Source organism: Hibiscus syriacus, unplaced genomic scaffold (genome assembly GCF_006381635.1).
Source record: "Hibiscus syriacus cultivar Baekdansim isolate YM2019G1 unplaced genomic scaffold, ASM638163v2 tig00111028_pilon, whole genome shotgun sequence".
NCBI lineage: Eukaryota > Viridiplantae > Streptophyta > Magnoliopsida > Malvales > Malvaceae > Hibiscus > Hibiscus syriacus.
The window spans coordinates 1-9,812 of NW_024062961.1; positions in this window are offsets into that span (position 1 = coordinate 1).

Consider the following 9,812-nt stretch of genomic DNA (forward strand, 5'->3'; position numbering starts at 1 on the left):
GTTAAAACTTATTGAATATGTTCTGATTGTGTAATTAATTTTGTAGGTTATCGATTTGCTCGCCTGGACCATATGCTACGATTCTCAAAAGTCACTCCGGAGGATTGGCTACCTTCCATACCTCTTAGTGGTGAGTTAAATTAATAAATATTGAAAAGTAGTGTTATAGACGGTAAATAATAATGTTGTTGCGTAATTACAGCAACAGGCGTTGGAAGCCAACAACAAAGAAAGTGTTGAGAGTATTTCTACCTTCTGGGGTGTCATATTGGATAACTATGTGAAATCACCGACTGTGAGAAGGTAAGACACCATACCAATTGCAAATGATGTTTTCGGATATAGAATGTTGAATTTTGTCAAATTGGGTGTGAAATTTGTTGCAGATCTGATCACAAAAACTACCAATTCACATTGGTATCTATTGGTGTTGGATATGGTAGATCATGTTGTAACAATATATGATAGTATGTTTACAATGAAGCAGCTAAACAGAGAGTGAAGGATGCTAAGAGATGGTATGTATGTATGTATGAAAGGACATTATGTAAATTATAATGCAATTTTTTGGTGCATAACTTCTTCTATTTTAATGCAGATTAAAATATTAGATTCTTTAATAAGAAACGCATTTGGGTGAGTCCTGTGGATCTCTAGGAAAGTATCCCTTGAAAAATTTCAAATTTGTGGAGCATAAGAAGAATAAGCAATTGAATGGGTATGAGATGTTATCACAAATAGAAAAGCTTAATTTATGCAGTATTCATCATAATTGACATGTGTGGTTTTCAAATTTTGTAACAGATATAATTGCGGCATGTATGTGATGATGTGGATGGAATCGATCGTTCTACAGGGGCAACTGGTGATTTTGTAAGTGGATAGAAAAATCGTTGTGGTAAAATTGTTAAAAGTCGTAGATGAATGCTGTAGTTGACAATACTTAACGTTCTGGCAATTTGAATATAGGTTGTTGGAGACTGGGATCGATCGCGAGTATTAAACGATCTCGTAAGCCACAATCAAAATGAACGAAGACAGGAGATTACAAAAACTGCAATATTACATAAGAATAACAAAAGAATGCAATGATGTAAATGTAGGGTTAATTTTGTATAAGATTTATAATTTGTATACGATTTATATTTTTGTATGTGAATATAATTATGAATGAGATGAGAAAAGTTAGCAGTATGTTGTTGTACATGTTTCTTATACACATTAAGGGTCATGTGATACTTGGAAGTAAAAGGCAAATTTACAATATGGCCAAAAGGATGTAATTTTTCAATCTAACCGGTACAATTATACCGGTTTTATGAGAGAATATGTCTAAATAATGTGTCGACACTAATATAGTTTGTGTCGATATTATTTCCAGAATGAATGGAAACCAGGGTGCACCCATAAAGTGTCGATCCATATATAAAAAGTGTCGATCCCAAAATCATCGAACCCAAAAGTATAATGTAATATGTAATTTTTCAATCTAACCGGTATAATTATATCGGTTTATGTGAGAATATGTCTAAATAATGTGTCGACACTAATATAGTTTGTGTCGATATTTTTTTTCAAGAATGAATGGAAAACAGGGTGCACCCATAAAGTGTCGATCCATATATAAAAAGTGTCGATCCCAAAATCATCGAACCCAAAAGTATAATGTAATATGTAATTTTTTCAATCTAACCGTACAATTATACCGGTTTTTATGTGAGAATATGTCTAAATAATGTGTCGACACTATATAGTTTGTGTCGATATTTTTTCCAGATGAATGGAAAACAGGGTGCCATAAAGTGTCGATCCATATATAAAAAGTGTCGATCCCAAAATCATCGAACCCAAAAGTATAATGTAATATGTAATTTTTCAATCTAACCGGTACAATTATACCGGTTTTATGAGAGAATATGTCTAAATAATGTGTCGACACTAATATAGTTTGTGTCGATATTTATTTCCAGAATGAATGGAAAACAGGGTGCACCATAAAGTGTCGATCCATATATAAAAAGTGTCGATCCCAAAATCATCGAACCCAAAAGTATAATGTAATATGTAATTTTCAATCTAACCGGTACAATTATACCGGTTTTATGTGAGAATATGTCTAAATAATGTGTGACACTAATATAGTTTGTGTCGATATTTTTTTCCCAGAATGAATGGAAAACAGGGTGCACCCATAAAGTGTCGATCCATATATAAAAGTGTCGATCCCAAAATCATCGAACCCAAAGTATAATGTAATATGTAATTTTCAATCTAACCGGTACAATTATACCGGTTTTATGAGAGAATATGTCTAAATAATGTGTCGACACTAATATAGTTTGTGTCGATATTTATTTCCATAATGAATGGAAAACAGGGTGCACCATAAAGTGTCGATCCATATATAAAAAGTGTCGATCCCAAAATCATCGAACCCAAAAGTATAATGTAATATGTAATTTTTCAATCTAACCGGTACAATTATACCGGTTTTATGTGAGAATATGTCTAAATAATGTGTCGACACTAATATAGTTTGTGTCGATATTTTTTTCCGGAATGAATGGAAAACAGGGTGCACCCATAAAGTGTCGATCCATATATAAAAAGTGTCGATCCCAAAATCATCGAACCCAAAAGTATAATGTATATGTAATTTTTCAATCTAACCGGTACAATTATACCGGTTTTATGTGAGAATATGTCTAAATAATGTGTCGACACTAATAGAGTTTGTGTCGATACTAATTTAAATATCAAGTGTTTTCCACCGTTTACGATATAGTACTCTTAATCGAGAAACCCTAAACATAAAGGCAAGCAGGCAGATCTTCCTCTTTCTTCTACCGTTATCATAAGTGACGACCAGATATTCAGGTAAATTTATCGATATTTTATGGGTTGATTGATTTCTATATTGGAGTTTTTATCCTGAAGTGTTTGTGTTCCATGTAATAGGGGTAGCATCCAACCAAAATGGCTCCAAAACGTCAGCGTCAGAAGCGAGGTCTTTCTCAAAGCTCTTCTCAACCCAGTTCTTCTCAACCACCTCCTTCTGTAACAAACGATTCTTCTGAGGAAATCAGGTCCTTCGAAACTCTGAACTTTAGATCCGACATGGAGAAACAAAGATGGCCGACGAGTTTTAAAGTAAGGAAGATTCGTCCCGAACGTGTCATTGACCTGGGTTTCTTGTTTGATGATAAATATGCATTTAGTTTTAAATCCACATTTACATCTTGGGGTTGGCTTGAATTCCTTGGTGTAGAACCAAGATATTATCCCAACCTAGTTAGAGTCTTCTACAACAATGCTTCCTTACAGCACGAGCCTAATAAGACTAATATAATAGGAATTAATACACATGTCATGGGGAAGGATATATATATCTCCAGAAACTATTGCGGAGGGTTTAGGTGTAGCGAATACAGGGGATTCAGATGAAAATGGTGTAGATTGGTCTACAATTAAACGGGTTACTAGAAATAGCCCAATTCACCTCGATGTAGAGTCGAGAGTGTTTCATAAAATGCTCACATGTATATCCGGCCTAGTGGGGGAAAACATTCAACGCTTCGAGACAGCGATATGGTGGATAGCAAAGTATAAATCCAAAACGGCTCCAAACATTGCAAAACTCATATTTAATACAATTGTATATATGGTCACAAAGGGAGCAACAATTTCAACTACACTGCCATATGGATGTGTCATCACCCATCTGTTGAAGAAGAAGGAAGTTGATTTTCGCATGACGCCCCTGTTCGATTAACCCGCAAGATTGACATGGTATTTATTAAAAAAGCGGGATATGATTTTGTTGAAAAACTCGGTTGGAAGCGTGTCAAGGAGGTCGGATTAGATCAAGAGAGGGAGGAAATGGACCCCGTTGGCCATGAAGAAGAGCAAACCAAGTGGAGACGCAATGAGGGAAGAAGCTCCAGTTGCAGAGGATGTCACAATTAAGACCGTGATGGAATACATGGTCAATTTTCGGGAGCATATTGATTCCCTTGTGAGTGGAATGCGATCCGATATTTCATCATTGCAACGTGAAGTCTCCATGTTGCGTAACGAATTACGTCAACGACATCAAACGAGTTAGGTAATTCATTATCTATGTTTCTTAACATTTACACGTTCTGAACTTTATTTTATTTTCTTTAACAGATGTGGACAACCAAGCGGTCGCAGAAGATGAAGCTGACGATGAAGATGACGATGAAGCTGGCGATGAAGATGATGACGATGATGATGATGAAGATGATGATCCAAACAAGTATATCGTCTGCAACGCCGCCTTCAAGAAAACTTTTAATTTTTGATCTCAATGGTGTCCTTGCCTACATCCCAAGACTGCAGGTAGGTTTTAATTCTATTCTTTTGTATCCATTATTTTAACATATAGCGTAGAACTTTAATCTCATTTTCTTCATGTTGTAGATGTTGTCCTCAGAAGAGGATTATTTGAATTTATGCAATTTTGTGTCGACAATTTTGTTGTTGCCCTGGTCTTCAAAGATGAGGTTAGAACATGTTTGAGGCAATTGAATTACTGTAGTCAAAATCGTTAATATACATTGAATGTTAACATTCAAACTTGATACAATCTCAGGCATAACGTCGACCGTGTACTTGAGAAACTACCTGTATTTTCCGAGCATTTTCTATTCGTGTGGGTAAGATGAATGTCATTACAGTTTGCTGACTTTTCGTTGTCTATGATTCCTACATATTTATGTTCGACTGTTTGTGAACAGGATCAAAAAATGCAAAACATACGATTCTGTTACCTACTGTAAAGATCTCAATGATGTTTGGAATGCGTGTCCAGATTTTAACGAGCTAATACACTTTTGGTCGATGATTCAGCGGAAAAAATGATTTATAATCCGGTAAGTTGCATTTATGCAATATGTTTTTCCAGTTGAACAGGTGTTCAGACATTGATGATCCAAACAACTTATGTGTTTATATAGAAATACAATTACATATGTCCACATACCTTGACGCTGCTTCCCATTCGAACGACAAAGCTCTAGGTATGACACAAATTTATTCATGCTTATGCGAATTTAATTTATTGTTAGTAAAATTGCACCTCATTAGTTTGATAATTGAAATTATTTATGTATGTCCTCAGAAAAAGGCGGAAACATACGAGAGTATTTGGAAAATTTGTTGAAGGCCTCTAATGTTCCGGACTTCGTTAGAAACAACCCTTTTCCATCGGATTAATTTTGTTTGTCGGTACATTATTTGAACATTCTTGTGTATTTATATTTTGGTGTGATATATGGTGTGTATATTTTCATTAATTATTCCATATTTGCTTCTATGTACATATACATTTGAGTGTCTATACTTTTTTAATATATTGTAAAGTATCTATCCTTTTATAAAAGTGTCTATACTTTTTCCACTGTGAAAAACATTAATTTAAGGTTATCTTTTGAGTGAGTTTTAAGATATTAATTTAGTAATTATAGGCGTCTAATGATTATTTTTTACGTTACGGTATATATTATTATTAAATTAAAAATTCTTAATATTTTATAAAATATCAAAACAATCAACTAATTTTTTGTGCAAATGAAATTATTAAATTAATATTGTAGGTGGAAAACATGAAACATACTTAAAAAATATTGAAACATAAATTACATATCTTTAAAAAAAGTATCGATCCTTTTTATAAAAAGTATGGACACTTTCAACATATTATAATAAAATAGGTAAATTTGCAATATAACCGGTATAAATATACCGGTTTTATGCGCGAATAGGTCTACAACCTATATCGACACTTTTTAATATTGTGTCGGTACTTTATGTCCATATTGGAAGAAAAATGTGTCGATACGATTTAAAAAAGTGTCGACATTTACACATCGGAACCCATAATTATAATGTAATAGATAATTTGTAATATAACCGGTATAAATATACCGGTTTTATGCGCGAATAGGTCTACAACCTATATCGACACTTTTAATATTGTGTCGGTACTTTATGTCCATATTGGAAGAAAAATGTGTCGATACGATTTAAAAAAGTGTCGACATTTACACATCAGAACCCATAATTATAATGTAATAGATAATTTTGTAATATAACCGGTATAAATATACCAGTTTTATGCGCGAATAGGTCTACAACCTATATCGACACTTTTTAATATTGTGTCGGTACTTTATGTCTAAAATATGTCGATACCATTTAAAAAAGTGTCGGTAATTTTAAGTAACGCGGTTTTTCTTCCTTCATTCAAAATATTTATATGTACATACAATAGGAGTCATGTGATACTTACGATTATTATATGGAGATCGTTGTCATTCCATTCCGTCTTCGAAAAAATCAGTTGATGTAGGCTGTGTGCTTGTACTCAAACTGAGCTTGACTTGAGGACATGTTAGTTTGTTATGCCCCTCACCGTTGCAGTACCCACATCGCCTAATTTTCTTCTCGACCTTGTTCTTCGGCACTTCTTTTCGCTTGCGTTGTTTTCGTTGAGGGTCACGAACATTGTTTACTACAATGCTCTGGTTGACTGAATGATTCAAACCAAACGAGTTTTCTAATTCTTCTATTAGTTTTTTCATCTCATCTCTTGCGGTTTTGAAAGACTCGTCTGTCTTTGATGCAATGTAGCATAACCTACTTGACGTTGAACGTAGAGCAGCGAACCTTGCCATTTGCATCACTTCTGGAGACACATTCAAATCAACATAGCTGGGTGCAGAAGCCTTCGCATCATTAGTCCACCTACTTTGAATCAAAGTCCCGGGCAAATATGTGTAGTCCAATTGCTTCAAAATGTGAAGTTGATGGCGACACGGAAGTCCAACGGTCTCGAATTTTTTGCAGGAGCAAATTAGAGTTTTCGTACGAGAATCAAAACTAATTTCAGATTTCCTATTTTTTTCTGCGTACTTTGACAAAATATAATGTGACATTCATCTGATAAGGACTTAATCTCTGCCTCAATCCGGTACAATGTCTCCCGTATAAGTTCATCTTGGAACAGACGAAAAGATTCGCGGGTAAAAATCGCAGCGGCATGGCTTTCAAGGTCGACCAGTTTTGTGATCTGGAAGGGCTTCGTATGGGAACTTAAGTAATCCGCTTTCAACTCGTCATACGCATTCTACTAATTCCATCTTCAATTGCACGAACAACATCTAAATATGTCTTCTTGTGTTTCAGTGCAATAGCTAGTGAAGCATTCATAGACTCACACCTTTGTGTTGAGCGAATATTGGCAAAGAAATGACCGGTTAGATATGCTTGTGCCCATAAGTGTCGTGTATTTCCCTTCTCAATCACCCATGGATGCTTTTGGACGTTGAATTCTGAAACAATCGAACGCCATTGAATATCAAATTCCTTGGTTGTCCACCAGGAAGCCATGCATTTTGAGAATGCTGCTGTAAACTTTGGGTCACCAATGTTAGCTTGTGCATTGCGAGAAAGATGCCAAGAACATAATCTGTGCTTAGCATAAGGGATAACAGATTTGATAGCCCTCTGCATTGCCCTATCCCCATCGGTTACAACAGAAATAGGTGATTTATTCATCATGGCTTCTAAAAAATTCTGTAGCATCCACTCGAAAGATTGAGACGTCTCGTCAGCGATTATGGCAGTGGCAAACACAATTGTGTTATGGTGATGATTGACACCAACAATATGCATAATTGGTCGACCATACAAATTATCTTTGTACGTTGTGTCGAACGCAATTACATCTCTGAAGCATGTGTAATCCGATCTCGATGTAGAATCCGACCAAATAAGATTATACAATGCCCCCGATTCGTCTACCGAGTATGTCATAAAAAACCCGGGATCATCATGTTTCTTATAATCAAAGTAGGCAATAAGCGCATTCACATCCCCATCGACGATTTCCTTTGCTTTACCTCTTTGAAGTGCATTGTAGAGGTCTTTATGTGTAAATCCAACATTATGATAGCCCCCTGCCTGCTGCGTTAAATAGTTCATTACTTGTGACGTGCCAACACCGACCTCTTTCAATGTTGTTGCCTCGTCGATATCAGCCTTACTTACAGCTCTATTAGAACGCATAAATGGTGTCATAGCAGATGTGCACAATGCATGATTATGTTTCTGATCAGACTTACTTATAACCTACTGATCGTTTGTATTTGTTGCTGTAACTACGACTCTAGCCTTACATCCTGTTCTTGTGACTGGCGTATGAGCACGTTGACGATCAACAGTATTGACTTTTGATACTCGAAACCCTTCTTTGGAACAACAAAATTCTTGTGTCTTCACATTCCCTTCCACGTCAAGCCGTGTTGTTCCCTTACGTGCACTAAACCCATGTTCCCGTGCGAATCCCTTGTAAAAGTGCCAAGCTTGATCACGTGAACAGAAGAGCTGACCAACCAATCTGTCAGATTTATCAACATTATGTACTTCATGACATTCCTCGGTTGGCTTAACATTGTCTACATCAGTATTATCCATGGCAAAAATTTTGTTGTGCAAGTTCAGTGCTCCAGGAGTTGATGGAGATGTAAACAAAGGTTCATTTTGAACATGTTTCTGTCGTGCTGCTTTCAATAGGATGTGGCATTGGTAGTGGTAGTTAAAGGGTGAGTACAACATTAAATTCGCAGTACATATTTAGGTATGTACAATAACTACAAGTATTTATCATTAAATTTAGGTATGTACAATAACTACATATTTAGGTATGTTTGTTAACTACATATTTAGGTATACATCTTTTGAGTGAGTTTTAAGATATTAATTTAGTAATTATAGGCGTCTAATGATTTATTTTTTACATTACGGTATATATTATTATTAAATTAAAAATAATAAACATATGTATTACATATTTATTATTATCTTTGGTTAATGTTGTTAAATTTAAATTCTAAATAATATTTTATAAAATATCAAAACAATCAAATAATTTTTTGTGTAAATGAAATTATTAAATTAATATTGTAGGTGGAAAACATGAAACACTGTTAAAAAAATTGAAACATAAATTACATAACTTTTAAAAAAAAGTATCGATCCTTTTATAAAAAGTATGGACACTTTCAATATAATAGGTAAACATATGATGTAATAGGTAGCCCTTATATAATGTAATAGGTATCGTTTATATAATGTAATAGGTAGTGGTTATATTGTAAAGTGTCTATCCTTTTTATAAAAGTGTCCATACTTTTTCACTGTGGAAAACATTAATTTAAGGTTATCTTTTGAGTGAGTTTTAAGATATTAATTTAGTAATTATAGGCGTCTAATGATTTATTTTTTACGTTACGATATATTATTATTAAATTAAAAATTCTAAATATTATTTTATAAAATATCAAAACAATCAAATAATTTTTGTGCAAATGAAATTATTAAATTAATATTGTAGGTGGAAAACATGAAACACTATTAAAAAAATTGAAACATAAATTACATAACTTTAAAAGAAGTATCGATCCTTTTTATAAAAAGTATGGACACTTTCAATATAATATAATGTAATAGGTAAATTTGCAATGCTCACTGCGGAAAACATTAATTTAAGGTTATCTTTTGAGTGAGTTTTAAGTTATTAATTTAGTAATTATAGGCGTCTAATGATTTATTTTTTACGTTACGATATATATTATTATTAAATTAAAATTCTAAATAATATTTTATAAAATATCAAAACAATCAAATAATTTTTGTGCAAATGAATTATTAAATTAATATTGTAGGTGGAAAACATGAAACACTATTAAAAAAAATTGAAACATAAATTACATAACTTTAAAAGAAAT